This window comes from Serinus canaria, chromosome W, assembly GCF_022539315.1.
Source record: "Serinus canaria isolate serCan28SL12 chromosome W, serCan2020, whole genome shotgun sequence".
NCBI lineage: Eukaryota > Metazoa > Chordata > Aves > Passeriformes > Fringillidae > Serinus > Serinus canaria.
Genome location: NC_066342.1, coordinates 15030085 through 15036680, shown reverse-complemented (window position 1 = coordinate 15036680; position 6596 = coordinate 15030085). Strand labels below are relative to the sequence as shown.

The 6596-nt window shown below is 42.9% G+C and overlaps 1 long non-coding RNA gene across 1 annotated transcript; it reads left to right on the top strand.

The window, feature by feature from the left end:
- The first annotated feature begins 692 nt into the window (after positions 1 to 692).
- Positions 693 to 5382, top strand: LOC127060988 (uncharacterized). Its single transcript, XR_007780341.1, has 2 exons — positions 693 to 860; positions 4348 to 5382. It is a non-coding gene; the product is annotated as an uncharacterized LOC127060988 (long non-coding RNA).
- Positions 5383 to 6596: the final 1214 nt, after the last annotated feature.

The following is a 6596-nucleotide window of genomic DNA, read 5'->3' as shown; positions in this document are numbered from 1 at the left end:
AATTAGGCTATTGTGAGGATTCTATTTGGGCTTCCAGCATAAGACTCTATTAATGCAGTGAGAGCTCTTCTCCATTTGACTTCCCATAGCATGCATTGTGAATCTGTTAAATTTGTGGTGGCAATGTATCTGCAGTCAAAAGGAACTAGAGCCTAATTAGAGAAGGTGCCTTTTAATAATTACTTGAAGTAAGGAGACCCTAAACCACTCACTTTTATTGCCCATCTCAAGCCTTTAATTATGCTGTGTGCCAGTGGTATCCATTTGGGATTTGCATTTTGTCTGCCGTATTTTATTAGCATGGCCATTAATTGTGTTGATGCCATGTTGAAATCTCCTTCCTTTAATGCTTTTCTTCTAATCTCTGCCCACTTGGTAGAATTTGATGGGTCTCTTGAAGGATTTTTGTATTATTATTTGAGATTACTTCTGGAATATGAGGAAATGGGACTAATTATCTGTATTTTGTGGGTTTGTGTCCTGTAAAGATACTCCTTCTTCAGGCTTCGAAGCTGTATTCATTTCTTCTCCTTCTATATAAGGAATTGGTAGTTTCATTTGTTGTATATTATTCGAATTGGAGGGTGCAATAATAGAAACGGCCGGAGTTGACGCTGCAGCAGGAGGTTGACCGTCTTTTTGTCACATAATGGCATCGGCGGAAGTACGTAGGCATTGTTTGCGGCAGTACCTGGGGCGCCGCCTTTTTGCCGTACGAAAGAGGTGTGCCAGGCGCCTCCATTTTGCTGTACGGCAGAAGGTTGGAGGACGCCGCCATTTTCTGAAAAGGACAGATCCTGTACACAATCTCTAAGCTCAAACAAAAGGTCCCTGAGGAATTCCCGTGGTACCGCGCCATGGTATGTGACGGACTGGGTTAAGGGAAAAGCCATCGGCGCTGCCGAAATGCCTGAGGCCAGCCAGGGACCCGGGAAGAAGGCCGGTGCGGCTGTGCGGTCTGTCGGCGTTTGAGAGAGCGGGCAGGGAAGGAAGACCCCACGCCGCTGCTATGGGCATTAGAGAGCCACTGTTTGTGATTTTTGGGTCTGTGTTTGCAACCCCCGGCCCGGAATCGGATCCGTGTTCCCGTTCGCTCGTTTCGAGCGGTCCCTATTCTCCCGCAACCTCCGTCTGCCCCTGGCCTGTCCCCGCCGGGCTCTGTGAACTTGCTGAAGGCAAAGTCGTGTTTGTGTTTGTTAGGTTTTAAAACTGCGGCGGAACCGCTGGGTCCGTTCCACCAGCACCGGGTGCTGTCCCGCCCGCACCGGGCTGCGCCACTTCCTTATTTTGCGCTGTTTGCGTACGTTGATCCATCTGTGCAGTTCCTGCCTGCGCAGATTGCGTATGTCGCGAACTTTTCGCAGTTTCAAACTCCTGCGCGCCGGGGAGTGGTCCGCCCGCTCTGGGGCTGGTCCCCAGTAATTCAGAGGGTCCCCTGTCTGTGGGAATCGTCTCAGCAGGGTTAGGATGTCTCCTGGGAGAGCTGCAGCGAGCGATTTCTCAGGCTCTGCCGACGCTGCTGGAGCCGGGAGTAGGGGGGGGGCTACCCCTCCCGCCGCTTTTGGCTGCGCGGGCTGAGACTGGGGGCTTTGTAAGGCACTTATTATTTCTCTAGACTCTTCTGTATTCTTCTGTGCATTGCATCTGCTGGTTATGACCTCATAAACCACCCTACATGCTGGAAGAAGTTTCGCTGCTGCTGAGTTTTTAAGTGTAGCAGCATTGTATAGTCTGAGATTCACAGAGTCCCAGAGAAATGAGTTGAAGACAGCTCCCGGATCTGCGTTTGGGAATTTTTCTTGCACCCAGCGTAAAAGATTTTTTAATTGGTCTCTAGGGACAGTCATTGGATGTTCCCTGATGTGAAAAATGCGTATTACATGATTGGCTTTTCGCAAATATTAAAATTAATATTATATGGGTTATGTTAGAAAGGTATGCTGTATTCACTCTCTTAAGTAGTGTGTTAAATATATTTTAGGTTATAACATAATGTTAAAATAGAAACTATACAATGTGAGATTTTTTTAAGTAGCTATGAAATAATCAAGAAATTCTTCGCACAGAGATAACAGCAACAAGCCCCAAGAAAATAAATATTGCCTCCTTATCGGAAAAGACAAACTTTCTTCCACCTCCTTTTCGTCTTTGAGCCGCCAAAAGGATTAAGGAGAAGTAACAATAACCAGAGAACAGCCTTTGTTTGAAAAGAATTTATGCATCATGTACGAGATATATGAATATGCAACAGGCTATTGCTTTTAAGGGCTAATCCTTTGTTAATGTGTGTGTTTTCAGGGCTTAATTGCCCTAGCAAAGCATCCGAAGGAAGGTTCGTAATTCTTTGCTTTAATTGTCCTTTATTGTCCTAACTCTGATTGTCCCAATTCTTATTGCTCTCATTTGTATTACTATTTTTATAACCATTTTATTACTATTAAACTTTTTAAATTTTAAAAAAGTGATTGGCATTTTTCACACCTGACCATTGAATCTAGCAGATCTAAGGCGTCTCTTTGCGATCTAGACATTACTTTTCCCGTTATCTCTCTATTGGATTAACCCTGAAGTATATAAAGCATACCTGACTTCTCGCCATCACTTTCTGCTCCTCGGTACCCTGTTCTGTGATCATCCTGCAACCACTTTCCTGGTTCAAAACCGTTCTCACCAGCCTCTTGGGATGTCCGAGTTTCTTTTCTCCTTTTTTCCCCGGGGGGTTTTTCCTTTCCTTTCCAACTCACAGCTGCACGTTATCTCTATTTCTTCAGGGAGGTCCCAACCTCAACAGGTGTCCTCACACTGGGGGCACCCTTAAATGTCAATTTTTGGGTTCTTTTTTCTAATTCTGCCGAGATTGGGATTGAAGGCACTTGAGATAGTTCGCATTCAGGCTTAGATGTTTATTTTTTCTTATCTATATTACAGTCTGACAGCAGTGAGTTCTGCAGTATTTTACTAACAAGGCACAAAATGGCTATCTTTTGTTACAAGGCCTTTTAAGGCTAAAGTATCCAATTAAAAAATGACACCTAAATTATTTTCACTTTTGTGAAAAACGCCAATCACTTGTTTTTAAAATTTTAAAACTTTAGTAGTAATAAAATGGGTATAAAAATAGTAATATAATTAGAGTAATAAAAATTTGGACAATTTGGATTAGGACAATACACAATAAAAACAAAGCGTTATGGACAGTCTGGGTACCTTTTTCTGGGCAAAATAAGCCCGAAAAAGGACACCCATTAACAGAAGATTAACCCTTAAAAGCAACAGCCTGTTGCATATTCATACATCTCATACATTATGCATAAATTCCATTCAAACAAAGGATTCTGTCTGGTCAGTGTCAGCTTCTTCCTCTTAATCCTAATGGTGTCTTCAGAGTTGAGCGAGGCGAGAAGTTAGTTTCCTCTGATAAGAGAGCAATAAATTCTTTTTCTCTGAAAGATTTAGGTGTCCTGTGGCTGCTATCTCAGTGAGAGTACCTCATTCCTCTCTTAAAAAAAAGTATCTTACATAGCATAGTTTCTATTTTACCATCGTTATAACCTAAAACTATATTTAACACACTACTTAAGAAAATTAATACAGCATCACTTTCTAACATACATATAATATTCATTTTAAAATTTGCAAAAAGCCAATCATAAAATACGCATTTTTCACAACTTTTAACCCAATAACTAATCACTCGAAGTCCGCAATGTGGACTTTTCTGTGCAATTACAAACCCATGAAGAAGAAGGAAGAAGAAGGTAAAGAAAAAGGACCAGCCTCTGCTCTAAAACCTCCATCTTGCTTCATATATATTACTATATTCTAAAACCCCAAATGCTGTTTTTCACCCTGTGATATTACACACTTTTAATCAACTACACACACCTTTAATCCCAGTGCTATCAATCAATTTTGGAAGCCTTCTCCACAGCCTCAGGTCTAATGCAGTGCTCTCCTGGGAGTCAGAGTCTGTCAGCACAGAAAGTCTAAAATTCTCAGCATCCATAACTCCATCAACACAAGGAAAAGACAAAGGCGGGGGGTATACATTAGAAGGGGGTCTTTTAGGTATCAGGCAATTCGGGGAGTCTGTACCTCCCAAGTACCTCACCTAATGGGGAGAGAGGGAAATGCAAACAGGAAATTAGGATAAAAAGTGTTATGAACAAAAAAAAGGTTACCTTTTTTTTTTCCTAAGAAAAGGAGCAGCAGAGGAGTTTTTGAGTTGATCTGAGAGTTGACCGTTGGCCTAGAGTTCTTTGTTAGTGAAATGTTGTAACTGCCAGTTAAGTATCCTTAAGTATCTTCATTTGACTCTCTATTGTAGAAGATTCTTGTTTATTTCAGTACCACCCTAGCCTGCTGCCAAGAAGACAACAACCCCCCCCTCGGACGGTGAGAGGAGAGGGGGATATTTGCATCTCAGGAAACATGCAAATTTCCCCCAAACCCAGACTACTTTAGGACAGGACCTTTACCAAATTCTGGAAAATACCCCAAAAGAGACGAGCCGAAACAGAATTAAAAGGTCAGAGTGGTGTCTGGACAGCAGGGCCGAGGTCCGAAGCTGGAAGAGACACTTGAAAACCTTGGTCACTCCTCGCCCTAACTACAAACGATGTCAGTCAGACCCAGGACCCGCTGGACTGATAACCCAAACTGAGAAACCCTGGGTATACCCCACTGCCTTGTGAGGACAGGACTCCAGGCCCTGCCCCTTTGGGGACAGAGCTGCAAATCCTCTCTTCTGATTCACTGTTGGGAGCGGCGGCAGAACTCCGCGGATCTGCTGAAACCCCCATCTTCGAGCTGATCACTTTAATAAAGGCATTAAAAGGAGGAGAATCTCCTGCCCTGTTTATTTCAAAAAGGAGTCTGCGTCCAGGGGAATGCCCCATGGCCTCTCCCTTTATTCAAATAAAGTAACGTGACTCCTCTGTCTCCTTTTTGGACATAAACCTCTGCTGTTTGTGGATTAATTTTTCCTTACAAGTATAAGCCACATTTTTTACATCTTGCTCTGTTTGGACTGGCCCACGGGCTACAGCATGTCACCGACATAGTTTATGAAAAATCCTTTACTTAGGAATTTTCCTCTCCTGAGAGCTGAGAGGACTCGGAACAAGCCGTAAACAATTCTTATTTGCTGCTGTGGAATGCAACGGGGAGAAATCTGTGATTGGCCCCGTCAGACTGTTTGCAATTAAGAGCCTATCACAATTCACCTGTTCGGCCCATCTCGGGCTGAGAAGACTTCAGTTTACACATTCTTTTCTATTCTTAGGATAGCCTTGGTAGTGAAATCTCTAGCTTTATTCTTTTAGTATAGTTTTTATATCTTATATATCATATCATAATAAATCAAGCCTTCTGATGCATGGAGTCAACTGTCTCGTCTCTTCCCTCATCCTGGGATCTCAGAAAACCATTGAAACAACAGCATGCACTATCTCCTGCTTGATTTGTTCAAAGCCTTGTCTTGGCTTGGGGCCCTAACAGAAATCATTCTTCTTCCGGGTCACTTGACAGAGAGGGCTGACAATCAGGCTGTAATTTAGAATGTGCATTCTCTAAAATCCCAAAACACCTAAAATAAATCTTCTGTTTCTTTCTTGTAAGTTGGTGGAGACATTGCTGTTGTCTTGTTAATAATGTCCATTGGGATCTGACAACATCCAACTTGCCATTTTATTCCTAAAAGCTGTATCTTCTGGGCAGGTCCCTTTATCTTACATTGTTTCATGGCTAAAACAGCTTTCAGAATTATTTGAATCATTTTCTTCTCTTTCTCAAAAACTTCTGCTGTGTTTCCCCACTGTATACTTTAAGACAATTATACAGGGCAGACTCCACGAGTTACTGCCCCTTAGTTTTAACCACTCCCCTTTCACCAATAAGGAGAGATGAATGTGAAAAGATATAAGTGAAAAAATAACAGTTTACTAAAAGGAAAAATAGAAACAACCAAGATAACAGCAATAACCACTAGATACAAAACTGCTGAGTCCTGCCTGCTCTAGATGGGTAATGAGATGATTGGCTCTCGCAATTAAGGGATGAATATTGTGTGAATATTAAGAGAAGCTTTACTGACGTATAGTTATGTTGTTGTAGTTTAGATGTCCTCTGTTCTCCCCATAGTTCCCTTCCCCCCCCCCCCCGTATTGTTGCCATCAGACAGCCTGGGTTGTCTTGGACAGGTAGAAAGAAGGCTTGGGCATGTGCTCCTTCCATGGGGCAGTTGAGAATGGAAAAGCTTGTTGCTAGGGGGGTGCAGCATGACAACACCTGACCCTCCAATCAAGTTACAAGAAAGCAGTCTCCACCAATAAATGGCAAAGAAGAGTTGACTGACAGACTTTGGGAGGGGCCAGGGTTGGCTGATGGACCCCCCCCCCCCCCCCCCCCCCCAGGAGTATAAAAGACTGAGCATCCATCTTCAAGACGAGCCAGTCACGTGGTAGGCAGTCACGAGGGTAGTTTTCAGGCCTGTTTTTTTCCTTGTTTAGTCCTTTTGTTGTATTTTTGTTAAGGTTTAATAAACCTTTTGTATTTTTAAAGTGAGCAGTCTTTTCTCACATGCCCCTCCCCGGAAC